The sequence below is a fragment of the Girardinichthys multiradiatus genome, chromosome 15 (assembly GCF_021462225.1).
Source record: "Girardinichthys multiradiatus isolate DD_20200921_A chromosome 15, DD_fGirMul_XY1, whole genome shotgun sequence".
In the NCBI taxonomy this organism is placed as follows: domain Eukaryota; kingdom Metazoa; phylum Chordata; class Actinopteri; order Cyprinodontiformes; family Goodeidae; genus Girardinichthys; species Girardinichthys multiradiatus.
In genome coordinates this window covers 35818657-35845203 of record NC_061808.1, presented here as the reverse complement: position 1 = coordinate 35845203, position 26547 = coordinate 35818657, and the positions used below count along the sequence as shown (strand labels likewise).

The window sequence follows — 26547 nt, the reverse complement described above, 5'->3', positions numbered from 1 at the left end:
AGTGGTTTGAAACTTAAACTTCTCTGAACTTTTCCACACTTTGTGACGTTGCAACCACAAACCTCAAGGTGTTTTATTGGAACATTGTTTCATAGAACAACAAAAAGTGTACAGTGGAAGGAAAGAGACACATCGTTTTCAACATTTTTTGCAAGTAAAAATTCTGAGAAGTGTGGTGTGGATTCGTATTCAGGCCTCTTTACTCTGATACCTCCAAATAAAATCCAGTTCCAACTGGATTCAGAGGCAACCTAATTAGGAAACATACCACCTGTGTTCAAGTCATTCTTAAATATATTGTGTTGAAAAAATAATTTAAATATATTCTATTCTGAGTGTGTGCATGGTTGTTTGTGTGTTGCCCTGCGATGGACTGGCGACCTGTCGAGGGTGTACTCTGCCTCCCGCCCCTCACTGACTGTATTCTATTCTTCACAGACATCAAGGACAAGGAACACAGCAGAGAGGTCAGAGAGAAAGTTGGGGAGAAGTTTAAAGCAGGGTTAAGTTTTAAAACAATATCCCAAGCATTAAAAAGTTCTCAAAGATCTGTTCAATCCATCATCTGAACATGGAAAGAGGATGGACCGATTGCAAACCTACCAACACGTGCAAAGCAGGTAGAGACACACCTCAAAAGACCTGCTGCTGTAATTGCAGCAGAAGCTGGTTTGAAAGCCCTATACTATTTAATTTTCCTTTTCCAACTTTACAAATATGCACCACTATGTATTGGTCTTTCACATTAACAACAAAATAGACTCAAGTTTGTGTTTGTAACATGACGAAAAGTGAAAAGGTTCAAGAGGAATGAATACTTTTGCCAGGCACTGTTATAGAGTCAAATTAATTGCTCCAAGAGGTAAAATAAAATGACACAAAGCCTGCCCTGTCTAGGGCAATGTTTTTGTCATAAATCAGAAACTTGTGTGTACATACAGAGGAACACTGAAGCAGAGACGTTTCCGTCCCTGGAGCATGAGCTGCACTGCTTCACAGATTCAAACCTGTTGGAGACAGCTCGGATGGGAGGAAACTTCCTTTTAACCATACTGAAGAGGACCTGGGACAAAAAACATGTACCTGTATTTTCAGCTAATAGGGAGATGAGACAGTAATTATAGGCAAACTGTCACTCTAATCAGCAAATAAAAGAAATCTTGTATTTCTTTTTTGCAAATATGGTTTTGTAAATGAAGCCTTTATAATGTGACGGGGAACAATTTACTTTATAATTTTTGATTTTGACTGCTGTTTCACTCCTTTTTAGTCTGTTGCTCTTTGCCAGGATGACATATTGTTTGTAGTTTGTTGCAGGTTGTCAAGCTGCTGTCACACCTTTTCTTCCCATGTGTGTTGATGTACCTTAAACCATGTCGTACATGAGTGTAACAAAAGGATAAAACAAACACTAAAACCGCCCCACCACTCACCACTATTTTATGTGCTTTATGGTGCTTTCTTTAGTTTGATTAATTAAACAAAAGTGAAGACTGAAGACATTTAATAGCCAAAGACAAGTTTGGGAATAATTCTAATTCTGAAACTAGAGGCAAAGGCCGTACAGATCCTAAAATGACTACCAAACAAATAGCCTCACTCTGCACAGTTTCCATATATTTTGATGAGAATGCATCTTGAGGGAAGCCCACCTATATGTACGTAGATCACAGCCAGACCAAATTGCAAAGCATTCTTTAAGACCAGAGCTGTTGGTGTAATGCATATTGTTGGCACCATGTCATTATACAATCAGTGGAGTTCGCTCCAAAGTTTTGGACACACTATAAGGAGAAGATATACCTGCTCTTGGATCTAAGGATGTTCAGTCCACATGTGAACCAGATGTGTAATTGTAAATAGAACCAATGTCTCATTGAGATAGAAACAGTATCAGGCAGCTTAGTTCTGAATGACTATTCACTCTTCACCAAGTGTTACATCACATGCTGCATGTTTGAAGTTACTTGTTTGAACTTTATTGGATTTCATCACCATTCCAGACTTGACTCTTATTTAATAATCGTGTATTTCTGCTAGATCTTGTCATGCTTCAGACCCTGCCATTCCCTCTGCCTGTGTAAGCCTTTTTCACCCCAGCCAACTGTGTTGACAAAAAGGCTCAAATCTATCTGCTCGAGCAAATGTGCAGACAGACACAGTAATTAGGCAAACATTTTTTCCTCACAGTTTTGGCTTCTGTTGCATCATAGCTCAGTACCCTCTCTGATAGTGCTACCCTGGCTGCTGCTGGTGGTAAAACGCAGGAATAAAAAAGGCTTACCAATCAAACTTTAATGACTTCCAAGGACATGTTGCAGCAACGACTGCAAAAATTACATTTTAATTATATTTCTTGCCGCAAGCTGATTTACTTCTAGTCATTTCAGTAGAGTAAGGGCATCTTAACTCTAAACAGGAGTCTTGATCATCACGTTTTGCAGGAACTCCAGTGAGGAAAAAAACAGTGAGGAATACCAGGTCTCAATTTCTCACTTTTTTCACTTGAATGATGGTTATTTTTTTGCTTATTTCCGCCACTATTATCGAGCATCATTGTATTATACAAGCAGTTTATCCCTACAAAATTTTATTAATTAAATATAATTTATAAGCAAAAATGACAGCAAATGGGGGCTTTTAGGACATTTGAGAAGATTTGTTCTATAGGAGTTGCCTCCATAATTTCCACCCGTCTGTGCCTTAGACTCCATGTAGAAGCAGTGACTGGGATGTGATGCTTAATTCTCTGCAGCTATCAGGCACCATCAATTAGAAGCTTTTATGGGAAGGCGCTGTGAGTTACCATAGCAACCAATGTGGTTGGCAGTCCATAGCATCCCCTGCAGGGCTGTGAATGGAGCACTTGCGAGTATCACCACATTGAATGTTTAAAAAATTCAAAATCCTCCCTGCCTGGGGACAGAAACAATAAGCAATAAATACGTTTTCATGTTGCCAGACTTGAGCCGTGCATGCAGCTTTTCCTCAGTTTCTTGATTTGGAAAGAGATACAGATTAATAATATTCAGAATGATCACAAATAGCTTTGACAATTTAAGGACGTTGTAAAGGGGTTTAGCAGGCAGAAGTAGTGATTTATTAGAAGCAAGCTCACAGCTATATAACATTATAAATTACCTGCTGCTGCTCTTTCACAAGCTGCTTTAGACTGCTGTCCAATGAAAAAGTCTCAATTAACAACTTGCTATTCTTCTATAACATGCTTTATGAGCAGTCGTGTTATGATTTCTCTAAATGTTTGAACCTATCAAAGAGATTTACAAGTGCTGTTATCAAATGCCAGGAGATGGTTTCAAGAGTAGGACTCAAATGCACACAGACAGGAACAGATCAGTGAAACTACAAGGTTTAATAAATAAACAAAAACTTATAGGCAGGCATGAGGAGGCCTAAACATGGAACCAAGGCTTTGATGTAGCAAGAGACTCAGACATACTTGACATGGGTGACAGTAATACAGACAATGATCCAGCAAGGAATGAACATAACAGAGGAGTGAGTATATGCAGGGCAAGACACAGGTGAAAAAAGAAACTGATGGACATGAAACAGGTGGACCAGATAAAGTTAATAACAGGCTGTGGCAGGAGTAAACAACATGAATGAGCTGAACAGAGAAGCATTAAAACGATCTAACCAACGAAAGATCTTACAGAACATCAACTAAAATGCATGATGAACAGAATACAAGAATAAATAAGGAACTAAACTGCATCCTAGAAACATACACAATATTCAGAACAAGAAACTAAACTTAAAGCAAATGAAACAAAGCACCACATGGAAAACAATCATGAACAAGGTCAAAGACAATACCCTCAAATCATGACAAATGGAAGTCAAGACCTCCATCTGAAACCAAGAGGTCACATTAGTCAAATAGAGTTGTGGTAAAAAGAAAGAAAATGCTCTTTTATATCTGGAATTTTATAGTTTAGGATATCATAAATAATAATCTGTTTTTTCAAGATACTAAAATGATTAAAACTAACTACACATTAAAGTAAAGTTGTTTCAGGTTTACAGACATTCGTTGTGTAGCTTTCCTAGGTCCCATCACAGCATTTCAATGAAGTTGAGGTCTGAGCTTTGACTGAAGCAGTCAGTTTGTTCTCTAATTCCTGCTGTGTTTGGCGTTATTGTCTTGTTGATGACTTCAGTAAAGGAGTTCATGGTCTACGTAATGCCTGCAAAGTGCTCAGGTTCTGCGGCTGTAAAACAGGCCTAACACAGCCTCCGTAATTATTTGACCACCCACCACTGTGCTATCAACCACCACAAGCAGTTTATATGAGGTGTGTGCACTCACGTGCTGCATTTGGGCTTTGCTAAACATGAAATTAAGCATTCTGTCCAAATACTCTACTTTGATATCCTCTGTCCCAAGGACATTGCCCCTAAAGTCTTCATTAATTCAGTCAGACACAAATGTGCAAACTTAGGTTGAGCTGCATCATTTTAGAGAAAAGAGACAAAGTTTCTCCTGGCAACCTTTCCAAAAACCATCAGTATCAATATTCAATTCAATTAAAATTAATAATAATCCCAAAGGGAAAGAAAATGTTGCAACTCATTTTATGCAGGTTTCTTCAAAGAGCCGTTGTAGATTCTGATGACAGTGGGCAGAAAGGATCCCCTGTAGCGGTCTGTTTTACAGCAGATCTGAAGAAACCTCTGACTGAATAGAATTCTCAGGGTTTTCCATAATGTTTTTCATTGTGCAAAGAATCCTTCTTTGCACAATTTTCTCCAGAGATTCCAGATAAGCCCCCAGAACAGAACCAGCCTTCTTTATTAGCATGTTGAGCTTTTTTACGTGCCTGGCTCTGATGCTGCTACCCCAGCAGATGATAAGACGAGGAGATCGCACTCTCCACAACAAACTTATAGAAGATATGCAGCATCTTGCTGTAAACTCTAAAGGTCCTAAGCTTCCTCAAGAAGTACAGTCGGCTCTGTCCCTTCTTGTAGACAACTTTACTGTTGCGTCCCTAGTCCTGTCAGTTGTCCAGGTGAACACTGATATATTTTTTCTCCAACACCCCCACTTCTTCTCCCACGATAGAAATAGTTTTTGACCTTACCTGTTTATTCTGAAATCTACAATAATCTCCTTTGTTTTATTTACGTTCAAGATGAGATTATTGTTTGCACACCATGCCACAAAGTGGTCCACCAGCTCCCTGTACTCAGCTTCTTGTCCATCTCTGATCCATCCCAAAACTGCAGGAGTTTATCCTTGAGTCTTGAGGTGAAGTGGAGAATAAGACAGACTTCACAAGAATCTGTCTTGTACTGAAAGTCTGAGGAGTGAAAAGGAACAGCGAGAGTACAGTCTCCTGTGGTGCTGACCTCGTTAAAAACATGACCCTTCAGTCTCACCACCTGTGGTCTCTTTGTCAGGTAATCTTTGATCCAGGTGATTGTTGACCTGAAGACTCCACCTGAGTCTATAAAGACCACGATCTTCACAGTGCTGCCAACTTTGTGCAGATGATTCGCTGAAGCAGGTATGTGATGGTATCTTCAATTCCAGCTCCATTATTTACTCAGGTGGCCAACAGGAGTCTCTTTAGGACCTTCATAATATGGGATGTCAGGGCAACAGGTCTATAGTCATTGAGAACTGATGAGTGAGGTTTGTTTGGTACTGGAACAAGGCAGGAGGTCTTCGACAACATAGGAACCTTCTCTTGGTTCAGACTAAGGTTGTGCTGCAGAATCCCACAGATTTGCTCATCACAGGCCTTTAGCACTCTGGGGCTGACACCATATGGACTTGCAGCCTTTTATCAGTTCAACTTCTCCATCTGCCTTTTTATCTGACTTCTAGAGACACTAAGGGAGAAGGGAAGGCAAAAGAAGCACAAACATCTTCTGATTTGGTTGAACATAAACATGCAGAAGTAGAAGGGTACATGGCCGAGGTTGAGGATAAAACATTTGAGGTGTGACAGGGAAGCTTTGGGTCAAAGGAAGGTGGGATGTTTTTGGCTGTGGGCAGGCCACCTCTCAGCTGTAGGCAGGAGAGAAGCATGCTGAGCTTAGTGTGGAACTGAACCTCAGTTCATTGGCTCTGTCTAGACATCTATCTATCCATCTAGCCTCCTCCCGCTAGAAGCCTTTGATCTTCATCCCTGACCACACATCTCTGATATTGTTTTGCTGGAGCTTGCTCTCCAGCTTCTTCTTGTACAAGTCTTTGCTGTCTCTCAGATTGACTTTAATGTGTTTCTATATACTCCTCAATAATTGTCTGTCTCCCTCTCTGAGGGCTCTTTTTTCTTGTTAAGTAGGTCCTTCAGGTCACTGATAATCCAGGGTTTGTTATTGGGGAATGATCTCTCTGTGTTGGTGGGGATGGTGTTATTCACACAGAAGTTTATATAGTCGGTCACACAGTCATGGCATTGATGCGCTCTCTGTGTGGCTGACACATTGTATCCATGTAGGGGTTAGTCACTGGTGAACTCTCTCGGTAAATATTATGGACAAAAACCTGTTGCTAACAGTTCAATATCAGTGCTGCAAAGACGACACTTCACAGTAACATGTCCTTGAATACACTATATGTTGTCCACAAGAACTGCTAATCCACCTCCTCTGCTTTTGCTGCTCCTGTTTAAATCTCTGTCTGCTGGTATGGTCAGAAAACCTGGTGGAGAGATGCTGGAGTGGAGGATATGATCCGCAGCCATAATGTGTCTCGGGGACACACGTAATACTGCATTCCTGATATTCTGGCTGGGTGTTTGTTAGAGCTGGGAGTTCATCTAACATGTTTCCCAACGACTTCACATTGCTCACCATAATCGATGGAAGAGATGGTTTGAACTTCTCCTTCTCTTTCTCCTCTTTGCTCCTGCTCTGCATCCACGACACCTCCTTTGCAGCTCATCTGGGATTTGGGCTGTAGTTAATGTATTATTTGAGCTTTTGAGATATTAATTAGCTGTTGTAAAAAAAAAAATCTTTGTTGTTGTCTTTGGACCAGATTCTTTGAAAAATAAACTGCTTTGTCAATCACTTAATCTGGATGGCATTAAATTGGTCTTCCTAAATTAGCGCCGCTGAAAACTAGTCCATGCATTTGTTACTTCAAGGCTGGGCTTTTGTAATTTGTTATATTAATAACGCATTTAATTCAAAAGCATCTTTCAGGTCACTAAAGGACACCAAAAACAACAATAAAACATACAATAAAATTACAGAAAGTTTGACTTCTTCAGCAAGTGAATTTTGAGTCTTGATTTAACCAGAGAAACAACTGGGGAGCAGAGTGGATGAATACTCTACTCCCCATGGTCCTGAGGTGAATGGAAGTGGATGTCCTAAGGGAACGGAAGGAGGTGGCAATGTGCAGAAGATCAGATAGGGAGGGGCAATGTTTTGAATGGCCTTGAATGTGTACGGGAGAATTTTGAATTGTATTCTTTTCTTCTATTTCTCATTAAGTTAGTGCAGCTTCTGAAGGACAGGGGTGATGTGCTGGAAAGAGTGGATTTTAGTAATAATGCAGGCTACTGAATCTGAACCATCTGAAGCTTATGGAGAGATTTGTGAGGCAGACCAAAGAGGAGAGTTACAGTAATCAATGGAGGAGGTGACAAGGCTGAGAACCAGGATAGACTTGTGACAGGGGTTAAAGAGGGGCATAGGTGGTGCATAAGTGAAAATAAGCAGACTGAGTGATGTGAGCCTGAAATGGTAGTGAGCTGTTAAGGATGATACCCAATCTCCTAGCCTGGGGGGAGAGGGAAACAGGGGATCCATCAATGGAAACTGAAAAACTACTGTTTTTGGATAGTGTAGATTTGGTACCAACATGGAGGACTTCTATTTTGTAACTGTTTAATTTAAGGAAATTAGTTGTGAACTAAGATTTTCACATCCTATACACTTCAAAACTAGCTCAGTTTATCAGCTTAGCTGTGTTTCTCTCCTAGATGGATCCACTGAAGAAGCAACACTGTCATTAACTCTTTACTGTTCTGCAACATAGATACTACTGTAGTACTCCTGGATCAGTGCTTCCGAGTGACTTTTGTGTGTGTGTATGCTCTGTCTTCTCAAACCCCCAGTATGTTGGGGCAGATGGCCACTCACACTGAGTCTGGTTCTGTGGGAGGTATCTTCCTATTAAAGGGGAGGTTTCCTTTCCACACCTACATGCTCACTGTCACTGACTCGATACAATCCTCAGATGGAAAGCTTTTTAACATATTTAAAAAATAAACTGAATTTGACTCCATTGTTTGATAACTAGGACCAATTGAAATGTATGTTCTTGACTTGGAATCTGTATGATTTGATTGAATTTGCAATGGTTTGTTTCACTGTTTCACGAATTAGTAGCCAACTGAACCATCAGCTGAGTAACGTTTTCCTAAGTAAATTCGTAGAGCGGAGCATTGTATGGTGCGGAACTTCAAACCTGAAAAGTGTTTTAAACGGGAAAGCTCAGATCAACAGAACACTGTCATTAGGCTGATATTTAAACAGATAACGTTAGCTTATGTCATCCAGGATGTAAACAATTTCACTGTTGCAGATACAGGAGCTTTACTGACTTTTTAAGTTTCTCTCAAACATCAGTGTCATAATGTTAGCTTGCAATGTTAGCTCATCTTGCAATTTCTTCCTGTTTGTCTGCCTCACAGGAAGTGCCACAATTTGGGCAAAAGTGAATGGGTCAGTTTTTTGTGTCAAAATTATTCATTTTTTAGTTTTAATTATATTAAAATAACAATTATTTTGACAACCCTAGTATGTAGTAGAGGAGAAATCACATGCCTTGGTAATAAATAACTGTGCAGGAATCTACCTCTTTAAATTCCACCAGCAGATTGTTAAAACAATTTCTATGGTAGTATGTTGATTTTGAAAGTATATTTTCCTTTAAAACGTAACACATTTCCACTTCTTATCCTTCTGTTCTGTTCTGACAGTATGAGGTCAGTTACATAGCAATCCTTGACCTGATCTTCCTTGACCTGATTTAAAAGCTTTTTTAGATTAAATACCTTTAAAATGTAAAACAATAGGCTCTATACCTCTGGGAGGAGGCCTAGGGGACGACCCAGGACACACTCGAGGGACTCTGGCTCTCGTCTGGCCTGGAAACGCCTCTGGCTTCCCCCAAAGGAGCTGGAGGAGGTGTCTGGGAAGAGGGAAATCTGAGCGGCTCTGCATAGAGTGCTGTCCCAAAGACCTTTTCCAGGATTAGCAGAAGACGACGAGTATGAGTACAATAGGCATAGACTTCCTTAGATACGCTTATAATACTGGATTTTAGAGGGAAACTTTATGTAAATGCAAGAGGAGTTGAATATAAGTTTGTTTTTAGTTGCTAAGCTTTTGAAGAATACAATTTTTAAAATATTTACGGTTCAGCTCAGTCTATACATACCCCTGATAGATTTGAACTAAAAATGACTCTTATTCTACCAAAAAGATTATTTCCGATAGGAAATGAGGCAGGCGTCTATCAAAAAGATAATAAAAGAACGTAAAAGAAGGAGCAATTAAAAAAAAAAAAAAAAGTGTTTTTCTATGTTTTATGAAAACATTTGATATCAAAAATTATTTATATGATTTCGCAATATTCAAAGGGAAAATCTTGACATTGCAGCAATCAAACCCTTATTATAATTGCTGACCAGCTTTTTTCATGTGTACACTGATATTTTGACAATTCTTTTTTTTTATGATGGGCTCCAAGTCTTTAGGGTTGAAACACCTCCTTGCCAGCTATGAGCGGACTGTGGATTTTAACACAGTATTCTGCATTAAATGTTAATACATTTGTCATCAAATGAGCAATTGAATTGTTCCCAGTGCACTGGCTTTACTCAGCAACCTCACATTGTTGTGCAGTAGCAGGTCATTGGCATTTGCCTCAACATCTTCCAGAAATTCTCTCAGGAGGTAATGCTGAAGGGATGAGGATGGTTGATGAGCTTCATCACTGTGTCCATTAGTTTAGTAAAATGCTCTGATAGAGTGGAATACAAAACAGTCTGATGGATAAGACAGTGGTAAGGAATAAAATCTCTGTTGTTCTCTTTCATCCGAGGCATGGCCCACTGATCTTTTCCCACCATGGCAAGGACATCATCCGTGGTGACAGAGACAACAAGCTTCAGATCTATGCCCCTTACTCTCAGCACCTCTTTTATTGCTGCATATAAGTCCTCTCCTCTAGTGTGTGGTTCAAGTGGTGTTACACCCAGCAGGTCCTCACAGAGCCCCTTCTTTTGTTCACATGCACCAAAATCTGGGCATTATTAGTAACATCTGTAGACACATCGATGGCTCTGCACGTAAGCTGTCTAATCAGTCAGCAAAAAATGTTCCATGGAAATGTACTTTTTTCATGAATTTATCAGATTGGGCACACATCTGGACAGAGCCATTGTTCAGTCTGGATTCGGACCGAGGTCCGCCATTTGGTTATGCCTCACATAGACCCTAGCTGTACTGTGAGAGTAAAGTAAGGGAGATCTGTGAGATTTTCAGAATCCAGGATGATCTTTGACAGATAGAACTGGATAAAAAAAGAAACAAAAAAATGTAAAGGAAGAAAAAAGATATATTTAAAAGTAGCAGTCTGAAACAACATGCCTTCATAGAAAACAGCTCTCTTTCTAGAACATTTTGCATATTTTGTGCATTATCTGACTTTACCTCATTATATTTAATTGAAATGTCCTCCCTCAGTAACAACGTCCATGCTGAAGAATGGTAGTTCTCATATATGGTGTGTTCACTGATAAAAAATGGTGATGGTATTATTTTTTTTTTCTAACTAACTTGCCACGGATCAGGGCCATTCATACCTTGGTGTATGGCTGATTTAAAGCGAGCTGTAATGTGGCTTGGTGAATAGCACTTTTGTCTCACTGATAGAATGTTGCCAGTTAGACATCTGGCTGCATAGTATATGCTAATTCTCTATGTATTCTGGTATTCTGCCAACACTCATGGATTGTGGTTTGCTTCTGTGCTTCTATGTCCAGTTTGGAACATGTTGTCGGTTGACCCTAAACAAGATTAATCGTTGGTAGAAAAACAGATAGATGACATTTTAATACTGTGTGACTCTTTGTGGATGCTGAAGAGGAGTAATTAGAATTTTCTATATATTATATGAAAGGGCTCACCTTCTTCCCTCAGTGTCTTCCCTGAGTTAATTCCCTACCTTTTCTGATGGAGAAGTTAGTCTCAGGCTCTGCCTTGTTTTCAAGTATTCTTTTTACTTGTGCTGTGTTAATGATGAGTCACACTATTAAATGCAATGACCTTTGGCCATATTTTATTACCTCTTTTTGTTCTGCTCACACAGTTTTTTTGAAATCAACATTTAAAATAGATGCAGCCTGAGACACAGATTAGTGCCAGAACTCAATTATAAATGGCCTTTGCACACATACCACAGAAGAAAAAATGTTCAGCACAGTTTAAATGTTTGAATGTTTTAGTGGTTTCTGTGCCCTAAGGAGATGAATGTTTTCTTTAAAGTGATGCTGAGATAAAATATTGCTATACATACATATATATTAATTTACAGAAATGAACACCCAGCTCCAGCCTTTTCACATTCACACTGTCTTTGACTTTTTATGAACCCAGCTGGAAAAGTGTGATGAAGATCTAATTGAGAAGGCTCCAGCTATACTGGACGATTTTTCAGCTTATTAATAATGTAGCATGACAAAGCTAGATATTATTGTTGAGTAGTATTAAGCCCCCCCCCCACACACACACTGTCAAATGTGTAAAAAGAATTGCAAGCGGATTCATGATTTTATTCGACTTTCATCATCTTCATGTCAAAGGTCGGTGAATCCTTTTAGATTGGCTGCCACAGGGGATAATAAAAGCACTGCATGGAGCCATTTCCGCTGCTTATGAGGGTTGTCTCAGATAAGATCCTTACTGACTTTCATTTGATGCCAAGCTGCATTATTTATGATACGAGCAAATCAAACAAGTCCACAAGAATTGGGAATGTCTGGATGTTTTCTGCCTGGAAGTTTTTCTGATGAAAATAGGTGCTGTGCAACAATTATTTTGATTTGGCTACAAATAATCTAATAAGTGCCAAAGGCTATGTGTTTAGATCTAAATTACCAAGTCGGGGCACCACCTGATTATCAGGAATTAATAGCCAATCAGCTCTCAGTCTCTGTCAGTTAATGTTTTATGAATACCTTACCTTATTTTATTATATAGTATTATTATTATTATTATATTTTTTTTTTCCTAAACCAATTTTCTCTGCCCTTACACAACCTCATATGTGACCCGTTTGGATGAGCAGGATAAAGGAGGTCCCAGGCCCAGTGAATTGCGTGGTGACTGCTCTCAGTAGTGGCTTGAAGGGGGAGTGTCAGGAAGGCGTGTGGGGCTGCGGTTCCTATGCTGTCTTCTTTCAGTTCAGTAGAGGAGAAACTACTTCTTCGATGTAGTTGGGGACACGTCTCTTCTCGGGGCATTTTAGGATTATTTTCTGCAGAAGCTCGAGAGAGAAAGGTTAAGGCGACTAGCCTTATTTTTGGCTGAGGGGACGATCATTGGTTATGCATGCAGCAGACCGTACTTAACGTTTTGACCATCTTGGATCAGGCCAGCTAGTAGATAGCTGGCCTGCTTACTACGGGATTCAGTTTATTTGAATGCTTTTCTTAATGCTCCACAGACTGCTAGTTTTGAAGCCTCTACTTTATTGTGCAATAATTTTATGTTGTTTTTTTATTGATAATGTAACTTCAATAAGGGCTCTCATCTTATGCCCAGACTCTGACCCCTCTGTGCGTTCCTTGCTTTGCTGTTTTTAATGAGTTTACGCCTGTGACTGTGTCAATTTTAGAAGATGTGGTTGCTCAGATAAAGCTCTCTGGTTCTCCATGTGATGCTCTTCTACCACGCTTTTTTAGAGAGGTTTTCCCTTGCTTTGAGCACTTGGTTCTTGCCCTTTTTAACTGTTATCTTGTGTAGTTCCTGCTAATTTCAAACATGCTGTGGTGCAGCCCCTGTTAAAGAAACTCAGTGGGGCTAACACTACTGTAGAAAAGGTTGAGTTGCTGTGCAGGCAAATCAGTCTGATGGGGTTTATTTTGTGAGATACAGCAGAAGTGTAAATTATTTCATGGGTAAAAAAAACTACATTTGTTGTTTGTTTTTTTTATGTTTACCATATATTAGATACAATTTTTCCTTAGAGTCACCAATTTAATTACTTCACTAAGCATTACTTGAGACATCTAAAATATATAGAAAAGTTATGTATTAATGTAATTTATGCTTCCAGTGACATTTAACAATATATTTAATAACTTTTTTTATTTTTGGGCATTTATCTACCTGGATTTGAGTAAGTTAAAGAGATGGAAGGGGAAAGAAGGAGATAGGATGCAGTATCAGCCATGTCTTTAAATGTAAATGTCATTTAATGTTCTACTAGTTACAAAATGCTGTGAGTCGGGGCCCATATAAGATCAGACAAGGCTGTTAGATGGCCTGCTTACTACCATACTGTAAACTTGTCTTTTTGTCACAAAACCCTGACTCATCACCCTCTTTCTCACCTTTATTGTCCACTATTGGTGTAATTTGATCATTGGCCTCTATATACTATACTCATCCATCTTTAATATATCTACTCCTTGTATCGTCACCTTTCCACACCTGTTTCCCTCTCATTCACATACATGGTTTGTTTTCCAAATTCTCCCACACACCTCGCAGTTGTACAAAGCATTTACATTTCCTGCTCTTCCCTTAACTTCTTCACTGCCCCTTTAACTTCCTCATGGAGTAGCCCTATATACAATTCTTGCCTTACTTACCTATATTCTTAACCTACGGCAGCTTTAAATACTCTTTCCTATATCTCCTATATGTTTAAGGTATTGTGGCTCAAATTAGTTATCTCGAATCCTTGCAAAGACTAAAGGTCTCCTTAGGTATACTCAGTGCACCCAGATACAACTTTACATTACTTGAAGAGGTGGAGAATTAACATTAATTCTTCAGAAATAAGGCATACAAATACATATTATCAGAAATTTTGAATGAACTGATTCTGGGTTAATAGAAAAGTCTCATTGTACTCCCATTTCCTAACTACCTATCAACACTTAGTCCCTTCTTGCTTCCATTTGGTACCCATAACCAAACCGTTTCATACCCATATACAGGGGTTCGACAATGAAACTGAAACACCTGTCATTTTAGTGTGGGAGGTTTCATGGTTAAATTGGACCAGCCTGGTAGCCAGTCTTCATTGATTGCACATTGCACCAGTAAGAGCAGAGTGTGAAGGTTCAATTAGCAGGGTAAGAGCACAGTTTTGCTCAAAATATTGAAATGCACACAACATTATGGGTGACATACCAGAGTTCAAAAGAGGACAAATTGTTGTTGCACGTCTTGCTGGCGCATCTGTGACCAAGACAGCAAGTCTTTGTGATGTATCAAGAGCCACGGTATCCAGGGTAATGTCAGCATACCACCAAGAAGGATAAACCACATCCAACAGGATTAACTGTGGACGCAAGAGGAAGCTGTCTGAAAGGGATGTTCAGGTGCTAACCCGGATTGTATCCAAAAAACATAAAACCACGGCTGCCCAAATCACGGCAGAATTAAATGTGCACCTCAACTCTCCTGTTTCCACCAGAACTGTCCGTCGGGAGCTCCACAGGGTCAATATACACGGCCGGGCTGCTATAGCCAAACCTTTGGTCACTCATGCCAATGCCAAACGTCGGTTTCAATGGTGCAAGAAGCACAGATCTTGGGCTGTGGACAATGTGAAACATGTATTGTTCTCTGATGAGTCCACCTTTACTGTTTTCCCCACATCCGAGAGAGTTACGGTGTGGAGAAGCCCCAAAGAAGCGTACCACCCAGACTGTTGCATGTCCAGAGTGAAGCATGGGGGTGGATCAGTGATGGTTTGGGCTGCCATATCATGGCATTCCCTTGGCCCAAAACTTCTGCTAGATGGGCGCGTCACTGCCAAGGACTACCGAACCATTCTTGAGGACCATGTGCATCCAATGGTTCAAACATTGTATCCTGAAGGCGGTGCCGTGTATCAGGATGACAATGCACCAATACACACAGCAAGACTGGTGAAAGATTGGTTTGATGAACATGAAATTGAAGTTGAACATCTCCCATGGCCTGCACAGTCACCAGATCTAAATATTATTGAGCCACTTTGGGGTGTTTTGGAGGAGCGAGTCAGGAAACGTTTTCCTCCACCAGTATCACGTAGTGACCTGGCCACTATCCTGCAAGAAGAATGGCTTAAAATCCCTCTGACCACTGTGCAGGACTTGTATATGTCATTCCCAAGATGAATTGACGCTGTATTGGCCGCAAAAGGAGGCCCTACACCATACTAATAAATTATTGTGGTCTAAAACCAGGTGTTTCAGTTTCATTGTCCAACCCCTGTACATAAACCATTGGTTTATTTTCATAAATTGTTTTTAAGAATAGTTATAAAATACTCAAATGCCACAACTAATGTCATTTTATTGTAGACTGTTTTTCTAAAACTTTGAATGACACCCTGTTATTATTTATGTAAACCCTGATGAAACACAAATAACTTTAAGTTGGTTTTAATTGGTGAAATTATATTCAGACTAATTTTCTTTTTTTCTGAATAATTAAATTGAATTGTTTATGCAAAAGTGCAAGTTTACATGTAAAAGGTGAGGAGTAGCTCAGTTAAATGTTTTCATTTAATTTGTTGAATCACAAGGTTGCCTGTAATCCTTAAATTATGGTTATATTGTGCTTTATTTTTTAAGATTGGAGTTTGCTCATAAAATATACATATTATAATATCATTGTTGATTATCATGCCAATCCCAAACCATATGAGCATTGTACCAGTGCTAAGTTTTGCTATCACAATGCTTAAAAAAAATAGACGTCACTTGGTAGGGAATTAGGACCTCAGGTCTTTTAAACCTATAACCTATAGATCACTGATTGATGGTGAGAAGTTTGTTGGATTGGATGGCATCCCTGCCATGTTTTAATTTGACCTTTAACTGCTGCAGAGTGATTATTAAAAGGCTTCAATAAAGAATAAGCTTTTCCAGTTTATTTGTTCTCTCAGGTTGTTTAACATTAGCTAAAGGAATTCAGTCCTGCATATTGCTTTCTAATATACTCGTTTGGTCTTCACTGATCATGTGAACAAGGTTTGATTATATTAGAAACATTTCACTAGCCAGCCTTCCTGTGCTACAGAGCCCCAGTTTTTCAGATGTCGGGGCATTTTCTGCAGACCTTTTGTAGCATGTGGCCAATTGTTTACACCCCTGCATTCACGTCAGCTTTCAAAAGCTCAAAGAGATTCAACAAAGAATGTGTCAAAGACCACAAAGGGTGTAAAACTGAAAATTTCCTCACAGTAAAAACGAGAGCATCCTATCCATATTTAAAGCACTCAGCTATAACGGAGCACAGTGGTTTTCTCTATTTTTTATCAATAAGCATTCTCACCTGTAATTATAAAGCAGGCTGTTATGATTTGGGGTTGTTTGGTTTTTGGTTTCTGGTTTTTTCTTATGTTTTTCACAGTTAAGGTTTTGACTCGTTCTTTTGTTATTATTCTTCTTAGATTTTGAATCATGCTTCTATTATTTTCCTGGTCATGCTTTAGTTTTGTTGTCTTGTTCATGTTTTGTCAAGTTTGGTTTTGTTTGTATATTTTGTATATATATTTTGTATATTTTGTTCTGTCTGTTAATTAAGTTTATTATGTTCACCTGCTTGAAGTTAATCTGTCTCCTTGCTCCACCTGGTTTTCACTCCATATATACACACCTGTTCAGTTAGTCATCGCGGAAACATTTCTCATGTTCGTGTCTTGCTCATGTCTTGTTTTCATGCTCAAGTCTTGTTTTTTGATCATGCCATGCCTTTCTTGCCTGCCCGTTTGTTTTGTTCCTGCCTCCTGTAGTGAGTGAGTTTTTTTTGTTATTAAATCTGTTTCACTTACCATCACGATGCCTTCTGGTCTGCGTTCTGGGGTCCTATATCTGGCAAACCCTAACACAGGCATACAGGCAGCATTTTTCAGTAGCAACTTTGTAAGACTTTGATCCAAACATGTCAGCCACATATAGGATATTGCTAAATGGTAAATGAGGAAATTTTATTTGCTTCTTGGTCCTTTTAAAATGTGAAGGTAAATAGGCAGGCACATAGATAGCATTTTGTATTTTAGTCTATATGTAGTAAAATGTAGAAAGGACCAAACAAACGTTTTCATTCATGCAGGTTCTGCCCAGAAATTTCTGGTACTGTCCAGAATTCTGGTTATCAATCAAAACTGAGATGAATGTTCCAGCTTCCTAGTGCGTAAAGGTAGTGTAACAAGTTGTGACAATTGTAATCAGGCTCATGATTCTCGGTATTGGATACCATCGAGTCCAGAAGGGCACCAGCACAAGTTGAAGACAACTGGGTTTCTCTGTGTCGGATGTTTTGACAAACTTTATAGCTTCAGTTAAAAATCACAAATGGTACAGTTGTGATTATGACCCTTCTTCATTCTGCCAATACCTCATTAACAGGAATAACAGGTTGTATAAATAGTGAGGCATGACAAATATAGAGCTAATTAAAATATATTGACAAAAATTAAGACGGGGGAAATTTTGCAGATTAGTTAGGTGTTTGCTCCATTAAAACCCCTAAACCTTATTAGTTCTTTAATAAGGAAGTTAATTTAGCTCTAACTTCTGCTTTTAATCAAGCGAAAATCTCTTTTTTTGACTAAAAGAAAAACAAAACAAAACTGAATATTATCTCCTATCGTCTCATCGTCCTCCACTTTATCTGGGCACATCCGGACACATCCTCCAGCCTCTAAAACCGGGAGGAGGCCCAGGGGATGGCTGGCCCTCCTCCCGGTGGGACGTGCATTAAAACACCTCCTGGGGGAGGCGTCCTGGAGGAATCCGATATAGATGGCCAAACCACCTCATCTGACTCCGCTCGATGTGTAGGAGCAGCGGCTCTACTCCGAGCTCCTCCCAGATGGCCGAGCACCTCACCCTATCTCTAAGGGAGTGCCGGGCCACCCTGTGGAGGAAGGTCATTTCAACCGTGGTTCATAATAGGCTGTGAAACGCTCAGTGCATGCTGTGGGTCTTGGCTAGAGGGGACAGCAGGACCACATCTCTAGAAGAGACAAAATCGCTGGCCCCCAAACCAGACCCCCTCTGGCCCTTGGCTGCACCTAGAAATCCTGTCTATGAAACTTATGAACAGGACTGGTGACAAAGGGCAGCCCTGCCAAAGTCCAGCATGTCCCATGAACTGGTCCGACTTAGTGTCGGCAATGCTAAGCAAACTCCTGCTCTGCTTGTACAGAGACCGAATGGGCCCTAATAGGGGTCCCGACTTTGTACTTCTGGGCGTGCACCCCAAAGGGCACTACGAGGGACACGATCGAACACCTTCTTCATACAGGATCCATTTACAGGCAACAGAAGCAAGAGGGGAAATACAACAATATTTTAATAATGAAAAAAAGTTCAAACTTATAACACTTGCATGGAAGGAACTGGGCATGGGGTTTGAATGAAAAAAATTAAAACCACAGGCATTAAAACAGATCTAAAGGCAGAAAATTGAATGTTTACCCCTTCATATACCTAGGAATTTAATTGAACCATGACAGTGCAACCCATCTGAACTGATGGCAGAAACTGGAGGAAATGTTTCTGCTTCCCTTCAGGATAAAGATTTCCCCTCAGCACCTCATATACAGGTCCTTCTCAAAATATTAGTATCTTGTGATAAAGTTCATTATTTTCCATAATGTAATGATGAAAATTTAACATTCATATATTTTAGATTCATTGCACACTAACTGAAATATTTCAGGTCTTTTATTGTTTTAATACGGATGATTTTGGCATACAGCTCATGAAAACCCAAAATTCCTATCTCCCTTTTAAGACCCTTTTAATGATATGCAAATTTTTTGAGATAGGAATTTTGGGTTTTCATGAGCTGTATGCCAAAATCATCCGTATTAAGACAATAAAAGACCTGAAATATTTCAGTTAGTGTGCAATGAATCTAAAATATATGAATGTTAAATTTCCATCATGACATTATGGAAAATAATGAACTTTATCACAATATGCTAATATTTTGAGAAGGACCTGTAATACATCAAGAGTTTTTGTCACAGGATAGAATGAGGTGGAAATGTGTTTCAAGTCAGAGTACAGAGCATCCTCTGGGATCTAACCTAGATGTTTTTATCTGCACTCATCTGCTGCCATGCCTGCCATATCACTGTCTGTGCTGTTGCTCTGATAACCTAAGGGGGGAAACAGAGGAAGATGGTAGGCTCTGTAATATTACAGAACAAAGGAAATGTGGTAACCTCTGGACTGTTCTGTTTCAAGATGTATTTTGCTCACATGTGGGATAGTATTTACACAAGCAGCTGCAGATTGTCTGCCTGGACACAGCTCTCTCGGGACTCTGAGTTTTGTGCAAGATCATATAACATCTCTGAAACTGCAATTAAAGTGCTGCAGGAAACATGAAGTACTCTTTCTTCGCCGCTGTTCTGCTGACTCTCTCTTTCCAGCTTTCTCACACCTGCATAAAGAGCAGAAATTTGCTTTTCCTATAGTTCTGCACCTCTAGAATGCACACCACAGTTTATCACCTTGTTTGAAATCACAGCAACACACATCACCAAACAGACTTTCTGTTCCAATCCTTATTCATGTGCCACAGTGTTAATTCCACTCAAAAGGCAATCTTATGTCAGAATGTGAACAGTTAAAACAACAGCTAAACGAATCAGGGGGATTTTATGGTCCATCAATGGAGCACAGTTTTGCTCAAAATATTGAAATGCACACAACATTATGCTAGGTGACATACCAGAGTTCAAAAGAGGACAAATTGTTGTTGCACGTCTTGCTGGCGCATCTGTGACCAAGACAGCAAGTCTTTGTGATATATCAAGAGCCACGGTATCCAGGGTAATGTCAGCATACCACCAAGAAGGATGAACCACATCCAACAGGATTAACTGTGGACGCAAGAGGAAGCTGTCTGAAAGGGATGTTCAGGTGCTAACCCGGATTGTATCCAAAAAACATAAAACCACGGCTGCCCAAATCACGGCAGAATTAAATGTGCACCTCAACTCTCCTGTTTCCACCAGAACTGTCCGGCGGGAGCTCCACAGAGTCAATATACATGGCCGGGCTGCTATAGCCAAACCTGTGGTCACTCATGCCAATGCCAAACGTCGGTTTCAATGGTGCAAGGAGCGCAAATCTTGGGCTGTGGACAATGTGAAACATGTATTGTTCTCTGATGAGTCCACCTTTACTGTTTTCCCCACATCCGGGAGAGTTACGGTGTGGAGAAGCCCAAAGAATCGTACCACCCAGACTGTTGCATGCCCAGAGTGAAGCATGGGGGTGGATTAGTGATGGTTTGGGCTGCCATATTATGGCATTCCCTTGGCACAATACCTGTGCTAGATGGGCGCGTCACTGCCAAGGACTACCGAACCATTCTTGAGGACCATGTGCATCCAATGGTTCAAACATTGTATCCTGAAGGCGGTGCCGTGTATCAGGATGACAATGCACCAATACACACAGCAAGACTGGTGAAAGATTGGTTTGATGAACATGAAAGTGAAGTTGAACATCTCCCATGGCCTGCACAGTCACCAGATCTAAATATTATTGAGCCACTTTGGGGTGTTTTGGAGGAGCGAGTCAGGAAACGTTTTCATCCACCAGTATCACGTAGTGACCTGGCCACTATCCTGCAAGAAGAATGGCTTAAAATCCCTCTGACCACTGTGCAGGACTTGTATATGTCATTCCGAAGATGAATTGACGCTGTATTGGCCGCAAAAGGAGGCCCAACCATACTAATAAATTATTGTGGTCTAAAACCAGGTGTTTCAGTTTCATTGTCCAATCCCTGTAGATCAGATAACCAGGCCTTCTCACTGAGCTCAGGCAATGTTCCAGAGCCACATAGAGGGAGTGAAAAATCAGCATCCTCAGACACATGGTAAAGCTAACAGTTTTTCATCCTCGTGGAAGGTATGTACATGCAGATATTTCTACTGTAAAAAGGGCTTTATATTTGAACTTTTACATCAGTTTTTGACATTTCATCTTGTGATGCACGGTGGTGTAGTGGTTAGCAATATTGCCTTGCACCAAGTCCCCAATGGAAGGCCATGTTCTGCATGAGGTTGTCACATGCAGAATGTGAGTTCTCTCTGGGTACTCTGGCTTCCTCCCACAGTCCCAAAACATGAGAGCATTATGCTATCAGAATGCTTTTCTTTGACAGGAATAGGAATGCTAACCATAACTGAATGCTGGTGAAAACACACAGAAGCTGTAAAAAACGTTAGACTGGGTCAAAACGTCACCCTTCCAAGAGGAGTACCGACCCTAAACATGCAGCCAAAGTCACAATGAATCAAACCATATTCACGGGTTAGACTGGCCTAGTCTTAATGAGAATCTGTGGGATAACTTGAAAACTGTTGCTCTCACATTAAAAGCAAAGAGCGCTACATATATTTAGTCCATTTAACATTTACATACTTTCTTTCCAGTTTCATTGAACTTTAGCATTTCTGCAAAGATGAAGCTGGAGGAAACGAAAGAGTTGCAGCAGTAACAGCGACAAAACATGGTCACACAAAGTGTAGACTTAGGGTCATGTCACTTTTGACATCATTTTCATTGGTAAGAAATAGTGTAATATTTTAGTTCCCATTTAAAATATGTACAACTTAGTGCGGTCAAAGATCAAAATCGTCCAGGGTTCCATTACTGACTTTGAGATCTTTGCTACATGTCTTCCCACCCTTCTACATTTGTTGGCCCAATTAAAGACATTGAATTTTATGGCTATACATTGACAGAACATGGAAAAGTTCACATAATCAATACTTTTGCAAAGTATGAAATTGAAAAATCAGTCAGTTCAAAGTTCTCAAAACAGTAAAAAGTTAGTCAGTAATAACATAAGTGCATATTGCATATAAATTATCAAATGCTGGCCAAGCAGTTATAGCTGATATAAACGTCCTAGATAAAACAGCAACAGTACAATACATTTAGACATCCACATTGATTGAAATTCCTCCCGAGGCAAAAACAGCCAGGTCTCAGCACTGTTTTGCGCTTGCAGTTATTGTCAGACCTTTAGCATCTATGAAGAGTTGGTGGTAAATGTGACCTAGGGGATTTAGTGCAGCAGCATGCTGCAGTGTTGCCATTACAAAGAAAGATCAGGCATGTCAGAGAATTTATTATACAGTTTCTTTCATTGATGTGTGACTGATAATTTTCATTTATGTAAAAATGAAATCCCCAAAACAGCTTAAAAATATTCCGTGTTTAATAAGTCCACAGTTTTACAAGTAATATGTAACGATGATGCAACTCAACCAGAACCCAAAACGCAGCCAGACAAGAGAATGGTTAACCAAAAGTTTTAATATAAAAAATTATAATAATAATTGGGTAGAAGAGGTTCCACTGAAGCGGTCAGACAGGAAGGACAGGAATGGAGGTTTATCAGGGAATTGAAATCCAGCCGGGGAGGAAGGGGAAGTGGACAACAGGAGGTCTTGGGGGTTCCAGGAACAAACAGGAGACAGAGAATATTTCCACCAACCAGATGCAGAAGCGGGAGACAATCCAAGGTAAAGCACTGGAGGGTTTCAGGCAGGGATAGTCCACAAGTAAACAGCCCTATGTTATGTTTCATAAAGTGGCATTATGAAATAAATAGGCCATAGGAAGAAATTACCCTTTTGAAATAAGAGCTGACTTTAAAAAAATGACCTTTTGAAAAAAAAAAGCTGGAATTACATAAAAATAACTGCAACAATAATTCCAATTATTATATAAAAATTCTATATGAAAAATATTTTATATAACAAGGCTGATTTTAAAAGGAAAATTAAATTTATTTTATAGTAATTAGCTGACAATATAATATGCATACAATTTTTTCACAATTTCATTTATTTATTTCATAATGTTTCATTTATTTGTTTAATTTTGACGCCCAAACGTCCCACTCTCCAGACACCACCTCCAGCTCCTCCAGGGGGAGCCCAAGGCGTTCCCAGGCCAGCCGAGAGACATAGTCCCTCCAGCATGTCCTGGGCCGTCCCCTGGGCCTCCTCCCGGTGGGACGTGCCTGGAACACCTCCCGAGGAAGGCGTCTAGGAGGCATCCGGTATAGATGCCTGAGCCACCTCAACTGGCTCCTCTCGATGTGGAGGAGCAGCGGCTCTACTCCGAGCCCCTCCCGGATGGCTGAGCTCCTCACCCTATCTCTAAGGGAGTGCCGGCCACCCTACGGAGGAAGCTCATTTCAGCCGCTTGTATCCGGGATCTCGTTCTTTCGGTCATGACCCAAAGTTTATGGCCATAGGTGAGGGTAGGAACATAGACCGACCGGTAAATTGAGAGCTTTGCTTTTCGGCTCAGCTCTCTCTTCACCACAACGGACCGGCACAGTGCCCCCATTACTGTGGCAGCCACACCAATCCGTCTGTCAATCTTCCGCTCCATTCTTCCCTCACTCGTGAACAAGACCCCGAGATACTTAAACTCCTCCACTTGAGGCAGGAACTCCCCTCCAACCTGAAGAGGACAAGCCACCCTTTTCCGGTCGAGTACCATGGCCTCGGACTTGGAGGAGCTGATCCTCATCCCAGCCGCTTCACACTTGGCTGTGAACCGCCACAGCGCATGCTGTAGGTCTTGGCTAGAGGGGGCCAGCAGGACCACGTCATCCGCAAATAGAAGAGACGAAATCCACTGGTCCCCAAACCAGACCCCCTCTGGCTCTTTGCTGCATCTAGAAATACTGTCCATAAAAGTTATGAACAGGACCGGGGACAAAGGGCAGCCCTGCCGGAGTCCAACATGCACCAGGAACAGGTCCGACTTAGTGCCGGCAATGCGGACCAAACTCCTGCTCCGCTCGTACAGGGACCGGATGGCCCCTAATAAAGGGCCCCTGATTCCATACTCCTGGAGCACCCCCCACAGGGCATCACGAGGGACACAGTCGAATGCCTTCTCCAGGTCCACAAAACACATGTGAACCGGTTGGGCAAACTCCCATGAACCCTCGAGCACCCTGTAGAGGGTATAGAGCTGGTCCAGTGTTCCATGGCCGGGACGAAAACCACACTGCTCCTCCTGAAGCCGAGGTTCGACTATCGGTCGGACTCTCCTCTCCAATACCCTGGCGTAGGCCTTACCAGGGAGGCTGAGGAGTGTGATCCCCCTGTAGTTGGAACACACCCTCCGGTTACCCTTCTTATGAAAGGGGACCACCACCCCAGTCTGCCAGTCCAGAGGCACTGCCCCTGACCGCCATGGTGTCAACCATGACAGCCCTACAACATCCAGAGACTTGAGGTACTCAGGGCGGATCACATCCACCCCCGAAGCCTTGCCACCGCAGAGCTTTTTAACCACCTCAGTGACTTCAGCCTGGGTGATGAAAGAGTCCAACCCCGAGTCCCCAGCCTCTGTTTCCACCACTGAATGCGTGATGGCAGGATTGAGGAGATCCTCGAAGTACTCCTTCCACCGCCCGATAATGTCCTCAGTCGAGGTCAGCAGTCTCCCACCCCCACTATAAACAGTGTTGGCGAAGCACTGCTTCCCCCTCCTGAGGCGCCGGACGGTTTGCCAGAATCGCTTCGAGGCCAACAGGTAGTCCTTCTCCATGGCCTCACCGAACTCCTCCCAGGCCCGGGTTTTTGCCTCTGCCACTGCCCGGGCTGAAGAAATGAAGAAAACATTTTGTTGCTCATGCCTGAAGGTTACTGGAAGACCATATTGCTATTGTCATCCTTGGTTTGTACATAACAACATGCCTGTATTTTATCAGAGAACATCGACATTCGTAAAAGGCAAAAATGGATTCATAAATTTTAATCCATGGAGGGTTAATCACAGTTAATTCATGATTAAACAATTATCTGTTATTTATGATAAGCAACTATCTTTGTCTTATTTAGACATTTTTGAGGATCTAAAACATTTTTGTGACAAAAAAACAAAAACTGAAGAATTCTCCTAGAAGGGAAATTGCCTTTTCATGGTGCTGTATCCCATGTCACTGCTATCGCCTTAATACAGAAATCTGGAGTTTGAAGTTTTGCCCAATGTCACTGCTTAGCCTCAGGTACTTTGAATAGATCCCTTACTGATCATAAACAGACTGTGCTCTATGCCCAGCAGTGATGCATCTCATACTACAGAGCATTTAATCTACTAATCAAGACGGAGCTGAAAAGATGGGAAATCAACAAAAAACCCAACTCCACATCATTTCATGTAATACTGCAAAAACAACAACAAAACTAATGAATGAAGTATTCCAAGCAGCATCCCCTCTCACAGCTCAGAATCACAGGAACAGCGGCTCCAGAAATAAAAACAGTGGATCATTTTAAGCACCTCAAACTTCTGTAGAGTTGCTGAGGAATCTGTGGTATAACTGGCATTGATTTTAATAACTTTATTTTACTTATGGTAAATGTTTGAGTGGTCCATCACTAATATCTTTATATCCTCAGCTGGATGACAATTTAGTACATGTTACTGAGCACACTGTCAGTAGAAACACCTAGTCTAACTTTACTAGTCCATATAAACAAATTAGCTTTTAAATTGGGCCCCATTTACCTTATGAGACCAGATGAATCAAAAAGAATTTCAGCATTTATCAAGTCACCCAGGCAAAGAGGAATCATAACACAATTTGATCTCTGCCTTCCAGCTCATCTGTCTGATGAAAGCACACCTCAGCACTCTCCTCTGTGATGTCCAAGGCACATCAAACGCTGTTGATGATGAGCAGCTTCATCCTTTAATGCTTGATCTACCCTGGTCTGAGCACTAAGAGCTCCTACGTCATATCCTGTGAGCAAAACAGAGCAAAGATAGGACAAAAAAACTTGAGTTTGCAGCAGGGCAGTTATTTTTCTGCTCCCTGCAGAGTCCCAGATGAGATGATATAACAGTAAGTTTAATAAAGCATGAAGAACTCATTAATAGGTAATGGCTGGCTGTGTTGACATATAGTGCAAGGAGCAGCTGGAGGCTCAGAGTAAATCATATCAGCACAGGCAACTGAACATCCAGTCAGTCAAACCAAACCAGGAGCTACTCCAGCAGCTGACGCTCAGCCTGTGTGTTACATGCAGGGAAAAACTCACTAAATCCTCCAGAGGGTTGGAAGGCAGACTGCTCTATTTCACTTCTTACTGTGACAACAAAAACTATGTAAATGTAATGCAACAATGCTCCATATTTCTGAATAAGTAGCCCTAATGTGTTAAAATGTTACACTCACTTATTCAACAGAACATACAGTTCAGGGGGAAGAAAATACATTCAGTTTATTAGGGTTTACATACTAAAATTC

General features: G+C 40.8%; 1 protein-coding gene across 1 annotated transcript in view; it reads left to right on the top strand.

Annotated features, from left to right (window-relative positions):
- Positions 1–26547, top strand: part of LOC124881751 (heparan sulfate glucosamine 3-O-sulfotransferase 5) — a 157865-nt gene that overhangs the window by 31481 nt on the left and 99837 nt on the right. The gene's annotated exons all lie outside the window — the stretch shown is intronic.